Genomic DNA, 20408 nt, shown 5'->3' on the forward strand with positions numbered 1-20408 from the left:
ACAGTATGAGATTAGCCTATTTCTGCTGAAAATACAGGAAATGCTTTCCAATACATGCTACTTTATCTTTGAAATACTTAGGGGTATTTTAAAGTTTTAGGAGTCTCTTTCTCTTTATTTCTTGCACTTCATTGGGTCAAATCATATGCTATATTATATTGCATACCATTGCCCTGAAAAACAAGGCCCTGATTCTGCAGTCAGATCCACATGGGAAGTCAGCAGGATCTTCATGGGGAACATGGTCCACCTGTGTGTATTTAGAGCAGGATGAGAGGCCTAGGAGTTCAAATTGCAAGAGCACACCAATATATCAGATATCGTCATTGATGTACAATGGGAGCAGCAAGGAAGGGGTGGGAAGACTATAGTGATACTCCTTCAGTTCAAAAGAGATACCCCCTACTTAATAACTTACTGCAGTGATTGTCAGTGTTTCCAAATACAAGGGCTAATGGATGAAGCCATGCTTGGCAAATGTGTTGGGTTGCTTCTATAACAAACTGCCTCACCTGTATGATGAATTAATCATTGGTAAATTAAAGATAATAAGCAGCAGCACCATCAAAAGAGATCACCAGGGCTTCTTAGGAGAAACATACCTTTACTAATGATGTTGAAAATCTCTAAGATGACATTGGTGAAACTGTGTAAAGAGTAATAGACCAAATAAACTCCCAATATGAAGACTCCTTTGATAAACATAATAGGGAATCCAGCCCTCCTTGGAGGAAAAAAAATTAATCATTCTTGCCAGTTCACGAAGATCTTGCCTTCAGAAATAATTAGCATAAAATACATGCAACAAATTTAAGAGAATTGAAAAATACCAAATAAACCCCCTAGCACTCCCCCCAAAAAGACAAATGAAATAAAAAATTAGACTAACCAATGTACATTGGATCAAGACCATAAAGAGGGATGTAGTTTCTTGCTCCTTTATGTGATTATACATATACACACAACTGCAATGCACTTTTTTGGGGCCCTGTTACCCTGCAAATGTTTATCGAAGGGTGTTTTCCACACACATAGTATTATTTTTTGTTTGACTTCACTGCTTTCCAGGTATTTCACTCCCATTGATTACCTGTGCTTCTGATTATTTTCTACCATCACTGTGTATTTTTCCAAGCTGAATCTTGTTATATTTCTTACCCATATTTCTAACCTTTCTGAGGTCTCTCTTGATTAGTTACCTGACTTGACTGCTCCTGCTAACACCTCCCAGTATAGTATCATGTGAGAATTTAATTAATATGCTTTCGATATACAGTTCCAAATAATTAATTAAGATGTTAAATTAAACCAGACTTTGACGCACCCCACTAGACCTTCCCCCTAACTTGATACATTTCCCTGTATTATTCAGTGTTACCAATTCTCACAGTTTTAACTCAAGTCTCACAATATGTGGTATCTTTCTTGAAACCCCAGTTCATGAAGACAACTGATTACATGAGAATCTCAGCTTTCATTCTAATAAGTTTCCAGCACTCAAAGTTTCAGAGCAAAGTTGGCAAGTGTGACTTGAAATGCACCCAAAAGTCTCTGAAACCAGAAGGCAAAGAAAATACACAAAATATGATATTTTTTTGTTTGTTTTTAGAATGTTATGGTTTTTGGAGGCCTGACTCACAATTTATGAATGCTTGGAGCTGGCAATACTGTGTTCAAATATTGAACAAACTACTCAAAAATAGAGGGAGAATTATGATTCTGGGTCTAACCTACCCTGAGGGGTATAGAATGGGTATACATGGATGGAGCAATTATTGGCTTCAGTAGGTAATATACCCTTGTAATTGAGAGAGAGCAGAATTTGGTCCCTCATCTTTATGAAGGGTTTCGGTGTTTTTTTTTTTTTTTGTCTGAGTCAACTTTGAACACTCTGCTTTATTCTTGGCTTGCAAGTTATCTTTTTGCCAAACTCAGGAACCTTCTATTAGAAAAGTGTGTAAACTAGATGGAAATCGGTTGCACAGGTCTTTGTTCATGTATGTTGACTAGTGACTTAAACATAGCATTTGATGTTTGAGACTTAGTTAGGACACTAGTGGTAACGTTGTTCTCCAGAAGAGAGCTGTGATGCACTTATGGCTTCATAAATTGAAAGGGACATTGGCTATTTGAAGCAGAGCAGTAAATGTCAGCTGTTGCTATTAAACAAAGGCTGCCCTTTATGGGTCTCATAAGGTGGAAGAAAAAGCAATGACATACCTACAGGCAATCTCTGAGATGGTTATTGCAATGCAATCTCTATCTATATGTTTCATTAGTTTTGGTTATTAAGATAGTTTCCACGTACACCTATTCCTTCTCTTACTGGGGTCTTGAGGGCAAATAATTTTATGACATCAAATATAGAATTTGCCTGTAAATTACATAAATTTTGACTGAGTGTGATCTGGAAGGGCCTTACCAACCAATTTACTTCATTATTTCTCTTAGAAAATAGTACATCATTAAGGGGTTCATTATTTCTTCTGTGTTTACAGTTCACTGCACAGTGGGTTGAGGGATTTTGGAGGGGGCACAATCAGGGGTGTCGCTCCTCAACATGTGTCATAAATATAAAGGGAAGGGTAAACCCCTTTGAAATCCCTCCTGGCCAGGGGAAAACTCTTCTCACCTGTAAAGGGTTAAGAAGCTAAAGGTAACCTCGCTGGCACCTGACCAAAATGACCAATGAGGAGACAAGATACTTTCAAAAGCTGGGAGGAGGGAGAGAAACAAAGGGTCTCTGTCTGTCTATATGCTGCTTTTGCCGGGGATAGACCAGGAATGGAGTCTTAGAACTTTTAGTAAGTAATCTAGCTAGGTATGCATTAGATTATGATTTCTTTAAATGGCTGAGAAAAGAATTGTGCTGAATAGAATAACTATTTCTGTCTATGTATCTTTTTTGTAACTTAAGGTTTTGCCTAGAGGGGTTCTCTATGTTTTGAATCTAATTACCCTGTAAGGTATCTACCATCCTGATTTTACAGAGGTGATTTCTTTACTTCTGTTTACTTCTATTTCTATTAAAAGTCTTCTTGTAAGAAAACTGAATGCTTTTTCATTGTTCTCAGATCCAAAGGTCTGGATCTGTAGTCACCTAGGCAAATTGGTGAGGCTTTTTACCAAACCTTATCCAGGAAGTGGGGTGCAAGGTTTTGGGAAGTATTTTGGGGGGGAAGACTTTTCCAAACAGCTCTTCCCCAGTAACCAGTATTTGTTTGGTGGTGGTAGCGGCCAATCCAAGGACAAAGGGTGGAATATTTTGTATCTTGGGGAAGTTTTGACCTAAGCTGGTAAAGATAAGCTTAGGAGGTTTTTCATGTTTTTCCCTAGAGTTCAGAGTGGGGGAGGAACATTGACAACATGATTCAAGGCCCAATTCAGTGGAGCCTTCTTGCATATGGGAGTGTGAGAGCACAGCAGGGATAGACCAGTGGAGGCCAGTGCCAAAGGATCTGCTCTGTCGCAGGTTCCTTCACTACGTGGAATGAAGTGCCTATGTGAAGTTGCTGTGCAGCTACTCTTTCCCCATGAGTCCCCTGTACAGACTGCTATTCAGGCTAGGCCCTTCATGGCCTATTCCTTTTCTATCACCTCTCGTTCACTGTTGAGATGTCAGTTCCCATCTCTAATTGGCCAGTGATGCAAGCCTCCATTAACCTTGTCCAGTTACGTTTTCAAACAAGCACCTTTGTGCTTTGTCTCATGCTGCCCCTGATGCTTGGGAGGACCTCCTGTGAACATCCACACAGCTATCTCATTATTATCCTTAAAACTTTCCTTTGCCATGAGGTGTACAAAAAACTTGACTATGGTTAGGCTGCTGATACGCTGAGACCACTGCCTCTCATGCAGACCAGTGTTGTTGCCTTGTACTCCCCCTTGGTCTGTATCCATTAGCTCTTGTCTCTTAGTCGTGTTTATATAGTGCCTAGTGCCAATGGGTCCTGGTCCATGACTGAGTTTCCTAGATGCCATCGTAATATAAATAAGAGTAGAAATTATTATTTATTACTTAGGCCCTGCTGGCTCACAGAATTTGTTAATAAATAAAGAATATGAGACAAATTATCTCAAAATCCATTGGGGAGGTAAATCAGCATGGTAGTACATGTGGCAGTAGGAATGATAATTGGGCAGGGGGGCAAATTAAACAATTGTTTTCTGGTCTCTCCATTTTGAGAAATTCAAACCATGTAAGAAACTGTTCTTAAATAAAGGGCTTTGTATTTATTTAACAATTGGAAATTCATTTTTTTCTCCTATATAGATAATTATGTTAAAGTATAACTGCACGAAGCCTGCCAATGAACTCAAGTTTAACTTTTTAACATTGAGCCATCCTTGTCTCTGCCTCAGTCCTTGTTCCCAGCCTGAAATATTGTACAGTGCATACATGCATAATATTTCCTTAAGAATAGTCAATGAAATTCTATATTGTCAAGTTTCAGAGTAGCAGCCGTGTTAGCCTGTATTCGCAAAAAGAAAAGGAGGACTTGTGGCACCTTAGAGACTAACAAATTTATTTGAGCATAAGCTTTCGTGAGCTACAGCTCACTTCATCGGATGCATTCAGTGGAAAATACAGTGGGGAGATTTATATACACAGAGAACATGAAAAAATGGGTGTTACCATATACACTGTAAGGAGAGTGATCACTTAAGGTGAGCTATTACCAGCAGCAGAGTGGGGGGTGAGGTATTATTTTGTAGTGATAATCAAGGTGGGCCATTTCCAGCAGTTGACAAGAATGTCAGAGGAACAGTCGGGGTGGGGTGGGGAATAAACATGGAAATAGTTTTACTGTGTGTAATGACCCATCCACTCCCAGTCTCTATTTTACTTAGGCTTGAATAGAGACTGGGAGTGGATGGGTCATTACACAAAGTAAAACTATTTCCCCATGTTTATTCCTCACCCCACCCCACCCCCACTGTTCCTCTGACATTCTTGTCAACTGCTGGACCCCCCCCCCCCCCCCCCCGCTGCTGGTAATAGCTCACCTTAAGTGATCGCTCTCATTACAGTGTGCATTGTAACACCCATTATTTCATGTTCTCTATGTATATAAATCTCCCCACTGTATTTTCCACTGAATGCATCCAATGAAGTGAGCTGTAGCTCATGAAAGCTTATGCTCAAATAAATTTGTTAGTCTCTAAGGTGCCACAAGTCCTCCTTTTCTTTATATTGTCAAGCTTTTTCAACAGTTAATGTAGTTAAATATGTACTAACCTTAGCTGCTTCATAGTATCAAGGGCAGCAGCTAAACAGGAGACTTGCATCTCTGTTAACATGTTATTTGTGTTTTGCTACAGTTTTTTTTAGTCTGTTTCCTTTTATTGCTCTTGATGTACTTATGACATGTAATATGCAAAAATGTGATATAACATTATACAATTTCCACAAAAACTGATTGCTTAACATTTTGGACAAACTGAGATGGGTTACATGATTCATAAAACAGGGACTTCATGTTGATTTGTTTGTGAGTTGCTTACAAATATCAAAAGCACTGCTGAGCTAACAGAGCTCAAATTTCCATGCTTATCATGAGGCTGCTATTGATATCTGAGAGGTAGTCTTTGCATTTTCCATGAAAATGCAGTATTCCATTGATTTTGATGGCAACCTCTTGTAATTATCTATATTTACCAGATTTGTAGACCAGAAGAGACAGAAATCCTGGTATTTATTAACTGGGAGAATCTGGATATGGACACATTTGAATCATTTATTGTGTAATTTGCATTCCTGTTATATCCCTTTCTCTCACCCTTCATCTGTGTTTTGTTCTTTAGACTGTAAGTTCTCCTGGGCAGGGACTGTGGCCTCTTATGTGTTTGTACCAGAAAAGAGGGCTTCAGTCTTGATTGAGGCTGTCACAATATAAATGACAAATATTTCTTTGTCTGTTATCTTCACTGAATTATATTAATAATACATAGGTTTGATCTTTCCTTTAAAAACAAATTCAGAAGCCAGCATCTACTTTGCTGACTTTAAAATGTCATTGTGCAATTTACCTGTGACTTCTATATGTAAAACATGTTAGGTCTACTGTGATCAGGTTTTATGATACTAGTTTAGGCTTAAGTAGGTATATCTGTGTAAATTACAGCTAAATCTCAGACTGGAGTCTCACTGTTGTCAAATTATTTTTGGTGAGATGTGAGAGTCATACGCACTACTCAAGTCTTTTCCTCAATTGCCGTCCTAACACTTGGATATGCCATTTTCCAAAGTACCAAGTTGTCTAAAGCAGCAAAAGAAAAAATCCTCTTTGGTCACATTTCATATTGTATGCATTTATAAATATATTTTAAATGGTTAATAAAAGGTCAATAGATACCCTAATACCTTAATCAGTTGTTACAGATATCAATAGGTTACTTATTCCCAGCTATATCACTTTCTAGAAGTGTACTTATAACCATCTATAAAACACATTATTTATGTGTTACATGCTTATAACATCTATTAATCATTTATTACCCTTTTATAAACTAATTAGTATTTCTCCATATGGAATTGCTATAGTAAATAATGTGGCCTCGAGTTCTCCTAATTGGGTCATAAGAGATGCTAATGCTTTTCTTCTCAAGGCTTGTTATTTAGAAATGTGAATATAAGGAGGGTGACATCAAGATTCATTCAGGATTTATTTAATTTGTCTTCACTGTTCTCAAAGATCACTGAATACTTCAGTTTTTGGTCCCAATGGAAAAGGGAGACTTTTAGACACTTACAGTATTAAGCGGTAGGAACCATGAAAATGAAATGTGAATATTAATGTATGTAGAATTTATAAAGGCCCTCTGATTTATGTAAGTACAATATAATGAATATTTCCTTACATTCCCAGGGTAGTCACAACTAACCTTTGATTTCTAATAAGAAATAACAAGATAGCTCTTAAGGGTCTATTATCTAATTTTAGCTTATAGCAAAAATACAGATTGTATGTCATCTCAACAAACTAAATTAATTCATTAGGATCAGTACTTCAGGAATGAATACCATATGAATTCACAGCAATGGCCTGCTTAACCTTATTAGTGATAATAAAAATATCCAAGTGCTAAACTATTGTCCATTAATATACTAATATGCTTTGAACTGATAAAACAAGGATTACTGGTATGTTGTAATTTAGCCCAAGGTAGCTGCTTCTTGATTCAGTTTTTTTCCCTTTCTGCCTACTTTTATGCAACTAATATTTCTGAGTCAAACTTCAAGCTAAAATGAATGACCACTGAAAGTGTCCCAGTGAGAAATGCTAATTCGATTTCTGGACCAAAAAGTGATGGATTAGCTGGCAAAAAAAAAAAAACCCTGGGACTGGAGACCTATAGCATAGGCACCCAGAACCTTGACTGCCAAGATCTGCAGGCTGCTTTCAACACCTGAGTCTGGTAGCTGTTGTATCAGTTATGCAGTCTTTAAATAAGAATAATTGAGGTGTTCATTGCCCTAAAAAGAACAACATGGCACACAAAGGAAGGTATTTGGGGGAATACACACTACAACACTACATCTCTTTTGTAGATGTAGTAAGTGCTCCACTGAGCACACTTCTCCCAATAGCTTGTAATGGAGTGCCCCATTAAGGCCACCATATTGTAGTAAGCCAAGCGTCCCAGCCCTGAAACTTAAGTCTGGTGCTGGAGTTTTGAGTTTCAGAAGCAGATGGTTGCAACTCTGCTAATAAATCAGCATTAAACCTGTACCTCTACGTGTATGACTGGATTCACTTCCACAAGACACTGTGCATCTAGCACCATTATGCCATATTCTGCTGTATACTAGCATAATGTCTCCAGACGTCACAGCTTGGTCATTCCAGCTGCTCAGCCTGCCTCTTTTCCCAGAACTTCAAAGGCTCCAAGGGTCATAATTTAACCAATAAAGTGTTTATTAATTATAATTATATTTAATTAGGGCTGTCAAACGATTAAAAAATTAATCGCCACTAATTGCACTGTTAAACAATTATAGAATACCATTTATATAAATATTTTTGGATGTTTTCTACATTTTCAAAGATATTGATTTCAATTAAAATGCAGAATACAGGGTGCACAGTGCTCACTTTATATTTATTTTTGATTACAAGTATTTGCACTATAAAAAAACAAAAAAGTAGCATTTTTCAATTCACCTACAAGTACTATAGTGCAATCTCTTTATCATGAAAGTTGAAATTACAAATGTAGAATTTATGTAAAAAAAACTGCATTCAAAAATAAAACAATGTAAAATTTTAGAGCCTCCAAGTCCACTCAGTCCTGCTTCTTGTTCAGCTAATAGCTCAGACAAACAAATTTATTTACACTTGCAGGCGATAATGCTGTCCACTTCTTTTTACAATGTCACCTGAAAGTGAGAACAGGCATTCTCTTGACACTGTTGTACCTGGCATTGCAATATATTTATGTGCAAGGTGCACTAACTATTCATAAGTCCCTTCATGCTTCAACCACCATTCCGGGGAACATGGGTCCATGCCAATGACGGGTTCTACTCAATAACAATCCAAAACTGTGGACCGATACATGTTTTTTTTCCATTATCTCAGTCAAATACCACCAGCAGAAGGTTGATTTTCTTTTTTGGTGGTTTGGGTTCTGTAATTTTTGCATCGGAGTGTTGCTCTTCTAAGACTTCTGAAAGCATGCTCCACACCTTGTCCCTCTCAGATTTTGGAAGGCACTTCAGATTCTTAAAGCTTGGGCCCAGTGCTGTAGCTACCTTTAGAAGTCTTATATTAGTACCTTCTTTTCATTTTGTCAAATCTGCAGTGAAAGTGTTCTTGAAATGAACAACAAGTGCTGGGTCATCATCTGAGACTGCTATAACATGAAATATATGGCAGAATGCAGAAAACAGCGCCAGGGACATACAATTCCCCCTCAAGGAGTTCAGTTACAAATGTAATGAACACTTTTTTAACGAGCATCATAAGCATGGAAGCATGTCCTCTGGAATGGTGGCCGAAGCATGAAGGGGCATACAAATGTTTAGCATATCTGGCATGTAAATACCTTACAATGCCGGCTACAAAAGTGCCATGCATGTGCCTGTTCTCACTTTCTGGAGACATTGTAAATAAGAAGAGGGCAGCATTATCTCCTGTAAATGTAAACAAACAAGTTTGTCTGAGCGATTGGCTGAACAAGAAATAGGACTGAGTGGACTTGTAGACTCCGAAGTTTTACATTGTTTTGTTTTTGGGTGCAGTTATGTAACAAAAAAAATCTACATTTGTAAGTGTCACTTTCACGATAAAGAGATTGCACTACAGTACTTGTATGAGGTGAATTGAAAAATACTATTTCTTTTGTTTATCATTCTTACACTGCCAATGTTTGTAATAAAAATATACACTTTGATTTCAGTTGCAACACAGAATACAATATATAGGAAAATGTAGAAAAACATTGAAAATATTTAATAAATTTCAATTGGTATTCTATTGTTTAACAGTGTGATTAAAACTGCAATTAATCTCGATAATTTTTTATTACGATTTATTTTTAAGTTAATCACGTGAGTTAATGGCGATTAATTGACAGCCCTATATTTAATATTATAAATATATAATATTCTAGATATTCTATAATTATAGAGTCATAGAATCATAGAACTGGAAGGGACCAGTCGAGAGGTCATCTATTCCAGTCCCCTGCACTCATGGCAGGACTAATTATCTAAAGCATTCTTGACAGGTGTTTGTCTAACCTGCTCTTAAAAATCTCCAATGATGGAGCTTCCACAACCTCCCTATGCAATGTATTCCAGTGTGCTTAACCACCCTGACAGTTAGGAAGTTTTTCCTAATGTCCAACCTAAACCTCCCTTGCTGCAATTTGAGTCCATTGCTTCTTGTCCTGTATTTTAATATAATTAATAATACAATACTCCTGCTTATTAATAATTAATCATAATAATTAATAAGAATCACAAGCGAAATATGAGTCAACAGTGTAAAACTGTTGCAAAAAAAGCAAACATCATTCTGGGATGTATTAGCAGGAGCACTGTAAGCAAGATGCGAGAAGTAGTTCTTCTGCTCTATTCCATGCTGATTAGCCCTCAACTTGAGTATTGTACCCAGTTCTGGATGCCGCATTTCAGAAAAGATATGAACAAATTGGAGAAAGTTCAGAGAAGAGCAACAATAATTATTAAAGGTCTAGAAAACATGACTTACGAAGGAAGACTGAAAAAAATTGGGTTTGTTCGGTCTGGAGAAGAGAAGACTGAGAGGGGACATAACAGTTTTCAAGTACATAAAAGGTTGTTACAAAGAGGAGGGAGAAAAAATGTTCTCCTCTGAGGCTAGGACAAGAGCAATCGGCTTAAATTGCAGTAAGGGTGGTTTAGGTTGGACATTAGGAAAAACTTCCTGTCAGGTTGGTTAATCACTGGAATAAATTGCGTAGGGAGATTGTTTTCCATCATTGGAAATTTTTAAGAGCAGGTTAGAAAAACACCTGTCAGTGATGGTCTAGATAATACTTAGTCCTGTCATGAGTACAGGGGACTGGACTAGATGACCTTTCATAGTCTCTTCCAGTCCTATGATTCAATAATAATAGATTTTTATAGTGCTATGAATTTACTCAGCTCTTTACAAACAAAGATTTGTTTCTCTGCTCTGAAGAGCTTACACTCTCTGTAAGACAGGCAGATAGTTCAGAGTTAATGAACTGTCAGTCTGAGGAATATATTTTCTTGAGAATAGTATCCTGCATACATAGAAAGGGCTGAAAATGGAGATGAACAAGAATGTCACTAGTTGAGTGTGAACATCATAAAGAAAGGTTTATATTTCACCAATCTCATTAATGTGTATATGTGAGATAGCAGTGCTGGACTCTGACCCCTTGTTTTAAATGATGTTGAAGGTTGATGGAAGAAGAGAGCTTTTACAGGTATAGGAAGCAGAGTCAAAAACTTACCTGGGGTCTATTTGTCAGTCAATATGAGGGTGTAGTTCTTATGAACATTGTGGGAAAACTGTTCATGCTTTGACCTGGAAATAGTGACCATTTCATTAATACAACTGAAGTTTTCTGAATGATTGAAAGATTTGTATGCCACATTATCATCCATCCATCTATCTATCTAAACCTATACTTTGCCTGACTTTATAGAAGACCTGTCACTCAAATATTATATTTAAATCAAGATTCTGTGAATGTTTTAAGAATGTGGTTGTAGTTACCTTCATTGTTGTAACTTCATTCCCCATACTGAGATTTTGTAGCACTAATTTGCAATTAAATAGCACTTATTTCATGACAGTTACATAAAATAACACCCCCGGCAAAACTATTGAAATAATTTCACATCTAATCACAAATGCATTATCCTAATGTTTGTCAGATACTTTAAACTTAATTATATTAATAAATTCATTTAGACATTTTAAAATGATCACTGAATATGTATTTAATGATCTATTAAAATTATTAATCAGTGATTTAATGGAACTATGTTCAACATTGTTACATAATTATATGGCTCCATAGCAGTAAAAGAAATCCGTCCAAATTGACAGCAAAACATCTATGAGCAAATAAATAGCTCAAATCAACCTGATTTGTATGCTGCAGATCCTTGATTATCGCATACATTTCAAACTGGTTTTGTCATGTGCATATGCATGAGTGATGGAGCATGGTGAATGGAAAATGTTCTGTTTATTAGAATTAACTGCATAACTTTTTAATAGAATGTTACACAGTGCACTCGATTTATAAGAATCACTGATATAGGAATCAGCATGTAGTGATCAAAACCACTGGGACAAAATTATTCCTATACCTAACCTACACTTCACTTGTAGGAATCAAATCATCTGGGATACATGGTGATTCTTATAAAAGGAGTGCATTGTATTAAGAAATAGGAAAGAGTTGGAAAGAGTTTTACTTAAGGATCCTGAACAGGATTACATGTTATTTCAGGTGGCACTTTTTAACAATAACTGGAGATATACTGCTGGAATCAAACAAGCACCTTTGTGCTTTTCCTGTACATTGCCCCTCATATTTGGGAGGAGCTCCCTCCTTGAAAGTAAACCCTTTCAAAGCTACATCATGTGACTCCTTCAAATTCCTCCTTTTGCCATGATGCCAACAAATGGATGCAGACTTGACAATAGCTAGGCCACTGCTGTGCTGAGACCACTGCCTTTCTTGCTGATCTGTATTGCCTCATTATTTCCTTGGACTTACCAGTCAGCCTGTATCTCTCTTGCTTTTTACCTAGATTGCAAGCAGTTGGGGGACCATGGGGGACAGTCTTTTTGTTCTGTTTGTACAGAGCCTAGCACAGCGGGATCCTGGTCCATGACTAGGGTTCCTAGGTGCTGTGGTAATACAAGTAATAAAATAATAATAAATAATGGTTGCTGCACATAGATGGCTGCAATCACGCTTTGAACAATGCATTTGTTTTCTGCACACTTGTTTCTATTTTTGACATTTTTTTTCTCTCCATTACCAAAGAGGGACCCTTTAATAGCAGATCATTGAAATACTGTGACTAGCTGGAAAACAATAATAACCAAAAAAACCTCCTTTGCTGGCCTTGAAAAAAAGGGAGATCTGTTCATCACCACAAAAGCAAAGCGGGCCCATTCCTTCAACTCTGAAGTCGTCAAGCAAAGCCGCTATTAAAATCAATGAGTTTTGCCTGATTAAGGAGTAAATCAGGACTGAAGGATTTGGTTGCTATGACTTCGTGCCAGTGGATGCTGTTGCACCATAATTCCAGTGCCTATGTAATTAATGAATATTCTGATCCCATGGTCAATATATTTCTTTCTGCCTAATGTGCTTGCTTCAGTCCTGGGCTGGTACACAAAATGAAATACAGGACATTCTCTACATTTTTGAAGCATCTTGTTATATCATGTTGCTGCATAGTGTGGGAGATGGAAACTGTTTTGTTGCAATGAGACATAACAGAAATGTGTTTTTCCCAAGCTCAGAACACTTTGGAAGTGGATTTAGGAGTGGTTATGTTAAATAATTTATGGAGCCAGGGAAATTGTTCTACCTGGGTGAAATTTAGCTCTGTGCAAGAGGACAGCATAAGGCCTATGAGCTACGTAAGTGCCACTTATGCCTTTAGGGACTTAAGTGTTTTATATGGTTTATGTTGGCCCTCTTCACAGAGCTGAGTTTCACCTGCTGTGCATTTCTGATTCGGATGTCTTCAGAAACTTCCTGTTTTTAGAAAGGGGCCTGAATGGACCCATCCTTCGCTTCATTGTCCTCTGAGGTTGTTCTCTGCCATCTGGCAGTTTGTCTGCAACTACATGTCTTATTCAGATTGAAACATTCCTGTGCATTCGTAATGTATTCCAATTTAAAGAAACCTGCCCCTGTAAAACTGATGTTGTGCTGTAAGGCATTCAAAGAGTTGATTTGTAGATCCTACCACATGCAGAAAAGATTCACTTCAAGATTATAATGAGATCTTTAACACTAGCCTATGTCTCACATCATGCTGTGTTTTGATGCAGGCCAGACTACTCAGAGAGAGGTATGCAGATTCCAACAGGCAAGGGTAGTACTTTACTAATGATAACACACCTCCTCTCCCCAGCCCTCCACTCCCTCCTTCCCCAACCACAAAGGCAGAGGGCCTTTATCTGGACTGATGGAGAGGGTCATAGCTATTTTAAAGATCTTTCCCTCCAAGGGTTTGGGATGGGGTAGCTGGAAAGGGAAAGGCATCATCTGAACTGGTGGGATTCAGGTAAGCCATTGGCCTCTGTACACCCAGCAGAAGGGTATGTAAGCCCTGTGCCTCCAGTCTGAGCCCCTTCTCCTGCCCAGATATTGAGGAAATGAAGATGAGGCTCCTAATGTCTAGTGCAGCAAGGAAACTACCCTTTTCCCTTCATATGAGGGAAAGGCAATAGGGTTCCAGCAATGGGCTGAGACCAGCTATGGAGAGGTAGAGGTGATGGTAGTCTTCCATCAGGTGTACACAATTAAGGAAAGAATGACAACCCTGCCTGCATGAGTTACTGCTGGCTAGTTCCAGGATGAATTAATAATGGTGTGGCTACATCCCTTGTGTCCTCTCTTTCTTCCCCTGCATCCGAGACATCCCACAAATAGGCAGCGCTACTTGGAAGTAGCTGTTATCTGTATCACTTCTGGGTTATATTTAATAAAGCAATTTCTTCTGTTGGAACCATGAATGCTCATTACTCATGCCTGCACAATAATGTCACAGTTGTCACTATATATGCGAGACATATGCCATGCATGGTCTGAAAAACATCAGGTTATTCTATCTGTCCATGCACAGACACACACATACTGGCAACTACCAATTAGCTATGGTTATCAACTATTTTTATATAAAGAAACACTGAGTGTGGATGATTCTGTTATCATTATAGAAATGCAATGGAGAGCAGGCTGATGATTCCGCTACAGCAGCAGACAGGTCAGGTTATAGAGCTGCAACTGCAGGAAGTTAAAAGCACCTTTTTACAGGTTGCTTGGAACAGCAGTGTATTCAACCATTACAATAATTGGACATTCATCTAACCCTTTCCTGCAGTCATTGTCGTATAATACATTCCAGCTTTTATACCCTGTGAGTTATGGACATTAAAAGAAGTCTGTTCTGTCCTCTTCTACCCCTAGTTGTTGTGGGGTTTTTTCATGCCTGAGATTGTACATTTGCATTACTTCTCCACAGATTGCATCCTAAACTTTGAAAGCGTAACTTGCCTATTTGTCTTTAAAACAAATTGGGCAAAATCTAAAGAATTTGATTAAAGAAATGGATAAATATTTTGAGTAAGTCTACAATATTTTTATTGACACATGTAGAATTGCAGCGTAAGGAAAGTTTGGAATATAGCTAAAAATCAAACTTTTCTGGTTGTCTTCTGGAAGCTCATATATACTTTCTTTAATTAAATGCAACCACCATAGACTGTACTGATATTTTTAAAAATCTCATAATAATTCAACTGAATATGTATACATGTTCACTGTAGGAAGTACATACAAGCTACAGCCAGTGGGCTCGATTCCCCTACCAATGCAATCACACTGTAGTTGCATGGGTGTGTCGGATGGGAGAATTTGATCCAATACGCGGGATATTTTGTTTTAAATTCTCAGTACAGGAAGTGAATGTGTTCTGACTACATAGTAAAATGACTTATGTATATGCAATTTAATTTGTCCATTAAATTTGTGCAAAAATCACATGTTCAATGAGACATGATCTGATTTTGCCAGAGACCTGCCCAAATAACTCGGCTGGGCACTAGTAATCTCTCTCATGTATAATCCTCCCTCCCAGGCTGGGGAGGTGGAAACAGTTATCCATAAGAACCATCCACAGCCATGTGTAGCCTGTGTGGAGAAGGAGTAAGATCTGTCTAGTTGTGGATTCTTATGTGCCACCCTTCCCCTTTTTATTCTCACATGTAATAGAAAGCGGGATGCCCCTTGTTGAGCTGGGCTCCAAATCACCCAGAGGGTCTGTATGGCATTCTCTCTTTAAACAGTTGAAACAAACTGGGTGAACTGGCAGAGGTTCTGCTTTACCGATGGAAGAGGGGAAAGTATGTGTCCCTGTAATCCAAATTATGATTTCAATTATATTGACCAGATTTGTGGCAGTGTTATGGGATTTTTGTTTCCCAAGAAACAATACTCTTGGGATTACTTCCTCTGGTTCATCCTCCAAGATTCTTACCCGATTTCTGCAAAACACAGATATCACATCATAATTCAGCCCCTTCATCCTACTGCTGTTGACATCATTGGTTACAACATGTATTCCTCTCATATGCTAACAGGTCAAATTCAAAGATGGCATAACTGGTGGCATATGTTACCTTATGATAAATTGGTATAAGTTAGTATGAGAGTAAAAATGGTGTAACTTATTTGCCGAGGGGCTAGAATGGTGAGGTTCTACTCAGAAAAGGTAGCAACAAGAAAGAGGGTGTAAAACAGGGAAAGATGGTAAGAGAGGCATTCACAACTTACCGATGTTCAATTTAACTATAATTTACATCACCTCTAAATCTGGCCTGGTTTGTCTACCTCTGTTTACTATCGCTGATCCAGCACTGACCTACCTCCCACTGAAGTCAGTGTCAAAACTTCCATTGGCTTCAGTGATGCTGAATCTGACCCCAAGAGAGAAATGCACTTTTCAAGACTACATTATACGACGGCATATTATACTGTCTATGCCTCTAGTATAGAGCCTTTTATTACCTTTACTGCAGCCTTCCGAGGTGCAATACTACATTCTCTTGCTCCTCAGGGTTAGGATGAGCTTTGTGGTTCTCAGATGTAGTTGCTCATTCTCACATCACCACCACCATTAGGCTGTTATACATTGGGTTTGTAGGTGCCATCTCTATGGTGTTCTCATTGTCTCGTGACCCCTAAACAAAACAGAACAACAAACGATCCCTGTATATTTCAGGTTTGGAGATTTTATTTCAGAGAGTGGCAATGAAACACAAGAAAGGAAATGGCAGCATGGGATGTGCGTGGCAAAATATCACTTTTCCTCAGCAGCTGTGTATGTAATTGTAACAAAGATGTCATCAGCATAATAAAAAATGGAGCAGCCATTTTTCCTAATCACCAGTTGAAATACATTGATGGAAAAAATGGCTAAAAGATACCACCATTGACACAGGAGGCAAATATGCAAAGGATACAGTCTTGGCACAAAAGCCATTTTACTATCAATTATCTATAAGAAAGATGCCAGCAGATTGTCAGACTTCATCCTGATTGTTTCTAACTTTTTAGTTCTGTATGACATGTCCTGTCATGCACCTGTCAGTGTAAAATGCACTGCAGCCTGTAATATCCAATACTTTTTGCAGGCCCCCAACTTGCATAGGTGTCAAATCTAATGTGCATACCAAACCATGAATTCAGTGTGCACACATACTTATATGACAGGTTTCAGAGTAACAGCCGTGTTAGTCTGTATGTGCAAAAAGAAAAGGAGTACTCGTGGCACCTTAGAGACTAACCAATTTATTTGAGCATGAGCTTTCGTGAGCTACAGCTCACTTCATCGGATGCATACCGTGGAAATTGCAGCAGACTTTACATACACACAGAGATCATGAAACAATACCTCCTCCCACCCCACTGTCCTGCTGGTAATAGCTTATCTAAAGTGATCATCAAGTTGGGCCATTTCCAGCACAAATCCAGGTTTTCTCACCCTCCACGCCCCCCCACACACAAACTCACTCTCCTGCTGGTAATAGCCCATCCAAAGTGACAACTTTCTACACAATGTGCATGATAATCAAGGTGGGCCATTTTCTGCACAAATCCAGGTTCTCTCACCCCCTCACCCCCCTGCAAAAAACACACACACAAACTCACTATCCTGCTGGTAATAGCTCATCCAAAGTGACCACTCTCCCTACAATGTGTACGATAATCAAGGTGGGCCATGTCCAGCACAAATCCAGGCTTTCTCACGGCCCCCCCCCCTTTTTTTTCCGGGACACACACACACACAAACTCACTCTCCTGCTGGCAATAGCTCATCCAAACTGACCACTCTCCAAGTTTAAATCCAAGTTTAACCAGAACGTCTGGGGGAGGGGGGTAGGAAAAAACAAGGGGAAATAGGCTACCTTGCATAATGACTTAGCCACTCCCAGTCTCTATTTAAGCCTAAATTAATAGTATCCAATTTGCAAATGAATTCCAATTCAGCAGTTTTTCACTGGAGTCTGGATTTGAAGTTTTTTTGTTTTAAGATAGCGACCTTCATGTCTGTGATTGCGTGACCAGAGAGATTGAAGTGTTCTCCGACTGGTTTATGAATGTTATAATTCTTGACATCTGATTTGTGTCCATTTATTCTTTTATGTAGAGACTGTCCAGTTTGACCAATGTAAATGGCAGAGGGGCATTGCTGGCACATGATGGCATATATCACATTGGTGGATGTACAGGTGAACGAGCCTCTGATAGTGTAGCTGATGTTATTAGGCCCTGTGATGGTGTCCCCTGAATAGATATGTGGGCACAGTTGTCAACGGGCTTTGTTGCAAGGATAAGTTCCTGGGTTAGTGGTTCTGTTGTGTGGTATGTGGTTGTTGGTGAGTATTTGCTTCAGGTTGCGGGGCTGTCTGTAGGCAAGGACTGGCCTGTCTCCCAAGATTTGTGAGAGTGTTGGGTCATCCTTCAGGATAGGTTGTAGATCCTTAATAATGCATTGGAGGGGTTTTAGTTGGGGGCTGAAGGTGACGGCTAGTGGCGTTCTGTTATTTTCTTTGTTAGGACTGTCCTGTAGTAGGTAACTTCTGGGAACTCTTCTGGCTCTATCAATCTGTTTCTTCACTTCTGCAGGTGGGTATTGTAGTTGTAAGAAAGCTTGACAGAGATCTTGTAGGTGTTTGTCTCTGTCTGAGGGGTTGGAGCAAATGCGGTTGTATCGCAGAGCATGGCTGTAGACGATGGATCGTGTGGTGTGGTCAGGGTGAAAGCTGGAGGCATGTAGGTAGGAATAGCGGTCAGTAGGTTTCCGGTATAGGGTGGTGTTTATGTGACCATTGTTTATTAGCACTGTAGTGTCCAGGAAGTGGATCTCTTGTGTGGACTGGACCAGGCTGAGGTTGATGGTGGGATGGAAGTTGTTGAAATCATTGTGGAATTCCTCAAGGGCTTCTTTTCCATGGGTCCAGATGATGAAGATGTCATCAATATAGCGCAAGTAGAGTAGGGGCTTTAGGGGACGAGAGCTGAGGAAGCGTTGTTCTAAATCAGCCATAAAAATGTTGGCATACTGTGGGGCCATGCGGGTACCCATAGCAGTGCCGCTGATCTGAAGGTATACATTGTCCCCAAATGTAAAATAGTTATGGGTAAGGACAAAGTCTCAAAGTTCAGCCACCAGGTTAGCCGTGTCATTATCGGGGATAGTGTTCTTGACGGCTTGTAGTCCATCTTTGTGTGGAATGTTGGTGTAGAGGGCTTCTACATCCATAGTGGCCAGGATGGTGTTATCAGGAAGATCACCGATGGATTGAAGTTTTCTCAGGAAGTCAGTGGTGTCTCGAAGGTAGCTGGGAGTGCTGGTAGCATAGAGCCTGAGGAGGGAGTCTACATAGCCAGACAATCTTGCTGTCAGGGTGCCAATGCCTGAGATGATGGGGCGCCCAGGATTTCCAGGTTTATGGATCTTGGGTAATAGATAGAATATCCCAGGTCGGGGTTCCAGGGGTGTGTCTGTGCGGATTTGATCTTGTGCTTTTTCAGGAAGTTTCTTGAGCAAATGCTGTAGTTGCTTTTGGTAACTCTCAGTGGGATCATAGGGTAATGGCTTGTAGAAACTCGTGTTGGAGAGCTGCCGAGCAGCCTCTTGTTCATATTCCGACCTATTCATGATGACAACAGCACCTCCTTTGTCAGCCTTTTTGATTATGATGTCAGAGTTGTTTCTGAGGCTGTGGATGGCATTGCGTTCCGCATGGCTGAGGTTATGGGGCAAGTGATGCTGCTTTTCCACAATTTCAGCCCGTGCACGTCGGCGGAAGCACTCCATGTAGAAGTCCAGTCTGCTGTTTTGACCTTCAGGAGGAGTCCACCTAGAATCCTTCTTTCTGTAGTGTTGGTAGGGAGGCCTCTGTGGATTAGTATGTTGTTCAGAGGTATTTTGGAAATATTCCTTGAGTCGGAGACGTCGAAAATAGGATTCTAGGTCACCACAGAACTGTATTATGTTCGTGGGGGTGGAGGGGCAGAAAGAGAGGCCCCGAGATAGGACAGCTGCTTCTGCTGGGCTGAGAGTATAGTTGGATAGGTTAACAATATTGCTGGGTGGGTTGAGGGAACCATTGCTGTGGCCCCTTGTAGCATGTAGTAATTTAGAAAGTTTAGTGGACCTGGATTTGTGCAGGAAATGGCCCACCTTGATTATCATGCACATTGTGTAGAGAGTTGTCACTTTGGATGGGCTATTACCAGCAGGAGAGTGAGTTTGTGTGTGGGGGGTGGAGGGTGAGAAAACCTGGATTTGTGCTGGAAATGGCCCAACTTGATGATCACTTTAGATAAGCTATTACCAGCATGACAGTGGGGTGGGAGGAGGTATTGTTTCATGATCTCTGTGTGTATGTAAAGTCTGCTGCAGTTTCCACGGTATGCATCCGATGAAGTGAGCTGTAGCTCACGAAAGCTCATGCTCAAATAAATTGGTTAGTCTCTAAAGTGCCACAAGTACTCCTTTTCTTTTGACATACTTATATGTAAGCACAAATCAAGATTTAGTGTCTTGACCCAGTACTTGCCCATAGAAGTAAATAAGATTCCTATAGACTTCAGTAGGCCCTGGATCCATCCTTTTGCTGGCA

At 39.4% G+C, this 20408-nt stretch overlaps 1 long non-coding RNA gene across 1 annotated transcript in view; it reads right to left on the reverse strand.

Moving 5' to 3' along the window:
• Positions 1 to 20408, reverse strand: part of LOC140905172 (uncharacterized) — a 134102-nt gene that overhangs the window by 17328 nt on the left and 96366 nt on the right. The window contains exon 3 of the long non-coding RNA XR_012156779.1: positions 16285 to 16457. This is a non-coding gene — a long non-coding RNA (uncharacterized LOC140905172). The remainder of the gene's footprint in view (positions 1 to 16284; positions 16458 to 20408) is intronic.

The sequence above is a fragment of the Lepidochelys kempii genome, chromosome 1 (genome assembly GCF_965140285.1).
Source record: "Lepidochelys kempii isolate rLepKem1 chromosome 1, rLepKem1.hap1, whole genome shotgun sequence".
Taxonomy (NCBI): domain Eukaryota; kingdom Metazoa; phylum Chordata; order Testudines; family Cheloniidae; genus Lepidochelys; species Lepidochelys kempii.